Genomic DNA, 2,500 nt, shown 5'->3' with positions numbered 1-2,500 from the left:
TAGAGATAGATAGATAGATAGATATACATACACACACATATGTATGTGTGTATATACATGTCTTTATGTTTGGAGTGTGTCTGTCTGTGTGGTAGATACACATGTTTTCAAATAATGTCTTTTTAGATATATTATAGTATCAAATGCAAGCAAATATATTTTAGCTTTCAGATTTTAAATTCAGTCATTGCTATAAATGACACAAAACCGGACTTACTTCTTATGACGTGTCACTACAATTTATGTCACTTATCGAAGCTGATCCTAACTATTATAAGAATAAACAATTGATCGATTATTTTCTTCATTACAACAAAACCTTTCTCAAAAGATAAATATTTCTTTATTTGCAGGTACGCTACCTCTGCGATGATCACCTTCATGACATCGTAAGTGAAGCACGACTGGTTTCCGCTGTTTATTAAGGCTTTGCTTTATGAGGGGATTTAGTTATGATCCTGAGGCATCGCTCTTGTGATCATTATCTTGAGTATTGTTAACGATTGCCTCCTGAGAGCTAGATGTTCTGGAGGGAAAGGGTTGCATTATTAGGGAAGTAGGTAGGAGGAGAGGAGAGGGAGGGAAAGGAAGGGATAGGGAGAGTGGGAAAGATGGAGAGAAAGGAACGGGAAGAGGAAGAGAAGGAGGGGGAGGGAAAAGTAGAATCACAGACAGAAACAGATGCAAGAGTAGGTGAATGAGGAGGAGGAGAAGTGGAGGTAGAAGCGGAAGCAGAGACAGAGGCAGGGGTGGAGGTAGATGTATAAGTAGAGGTAGAGAGCGAAGGATAGGGGAAGGTAAATTTTGGGTGTCCCTTGCACAGGTCACACAGAAGGTTAACACGTTCCAGGGGAAAAGCCACGATTCCCTCGTAGATCTATCCGAATACCTTTACAGCAAGACTTAGATATTTATCCCCGTCCCCCTGACATGCATCAGATCACCCTATCAGCAGGAGGTCCATTACTCCACCTTGAGAGTAACAAGCAGAGACTGAGCAGGTGGGATCCTCGCCTCTCCACACTAGTCCTCATAAACTGGGTAGTGTCAGGTCAGCGTAACATACACTCGGACACCACTTCCACCTGCTGTAGACTCTCACGATCCACCTTCATCATGCATGCTCTCATGACGGGGGAGCTGGAGGGCTGGTGATGCGAAAGGGACTCCGGTATAGGAACTAGGAGCTTGTAGCTGTTGAAGTAGGATACTCGTGTTTGTTTTTGTATATAGTTTAGGTAGATGATAGAGGTGCTTATTTTGTATTTGATTTCTTGATTTTGGTACTGGAATTATGAGAATACAATACTTAAATTTTTTGTAACGAATTCGTAAGTATTGGAAACATCTCCAGAATGACGGAGGAAATAAAAAATGAAGTAATAACAAACGCCACCTCAGTCAGGTACTTGCCAAGTCACTTAACCTAAGTATGAAGTCATCCTTAAATAGAGAAGTGATTACGCGAGTGGACCAAGCACACTCCTTGTGGGGATGTCTTCAAAGTGTGAGAAAGATGGAAGGAGGCCAGGCGCTACCCCAGCGTGCGTCGCGACACTAAGGTTAGGAGAACTGTGTCAAGTTTAGATATAGCGACAAGTAATGCACGCCATAGCAATGATATGTTTAATAACCATGTATTTTTTTTAAGTAACGAAATCTAATGAACATCGAAGCGGCACAAAAAGTCAGGTAGTCTTATAACTGTTCTATCCAACTTAACATACGAACTGGCATGATAATGTAAAACCACGGATAATCTCGGATTAATCTCTTACATATTTTCCCTAAGCCTCATGGAAGCCGAGAGCCATCTCTTCAGCATGTGAATGTGCAGGAAGATGCGCGCTTGCAACCACTTATTTACAAAGATATATCTAAACATGCATGTGAATGCTGCCGAAAGTGCGTTTGGAAGGAGACACACGTTTATGCAAGCAGAGAAAGACAATGAAAGGCAGAATGAGGAATTTAAAAAGAGAAGAAGAGGCATAAAAAAAAGTGTCCAGGCGTCGCTAGGGACTTCGTGGAAGGATAACTTGATGGGATCTTGACACTTGTAGCTGTTGTGGCATTTTTATAGTCCTTACGTGACTGTAAACAGAGTGAGCCGCACCCGTATCCTCTCCCGGCCAGGGCTCGAGATAAAATGTCATGGGCCTTATATTTTCTGACCTTACCCATGTCTCATAGCGTTCCTTTCCCCTATGACTCAGGAGGGACTTAGTCCATGACTCACTCTTGCTTACACGTCCATGAACCGTTCGTACTTCCTCATGAATATTTATGCGTTTATCGTGATATATAGGAGTGGAACCTGACTCATGATCCGTACCTACTTTTAAATAGCACTCATGAATTATTAATTGCATTTTGACCCCTGTTCATGAATTACGACAACCTGCCATGCGACCTACATCCCACATTTCATCTTATCGTGTCCAATAGATGGTTTATATGTTCAAGTCACATTTCCAGGCCATAGTAATCTTTGCATAGC

The 2,500-nt window shown here is 41.9% G+C and overlaps 1 protein-coding gene across 4 annotated transcripts in view; it reads left to right on the top strand.

Moving 5' to 3' along the window:
- LOC122249543 (protein Wnt-5b) overlaps nucleotides 1–2,500 on the top strand; it is a 628,546-nt gene that overhangs the window by 260,921 nt on the left and 365,125 nt on the right. Inside the window, exon 2 of one of the 4 annotated variants that reach the window (XM_086539037.1) lies at nucleotides 354–389. The exons of the other annotated variants lie outside the window; for them this stretch is intronic. The gene's annotated coding sequence lies outside the window, so the exon portion shown is untranslated. The remainder of the gene's footprint in view (nucleotides 1–353; nucleotides 390–2,500) is intronic. 4 annotated transcript variants of the gene reach the window in all.

Source organism: Penaeus japonicus, unplaced genomic scaffold, assembly GCF_977035675.1.
Source record: "Penaeus japonicus unplaced genomic scaffold, GWHDUDI00000001_assembly GWHDUDI00000008, whole genome shotgun sequence".
Classification (NCBI taxonomy): Eukaryota; Metazoa; Arthropoda; class Malacostraca; order Decapoda; family Penaeidae; genus Penaeus; species Penaeus japonicus.
Note: the sequence above shows the minus strand (reverse complement) of the source record. Positions and strands in the feature narration are given on the sequence as shown.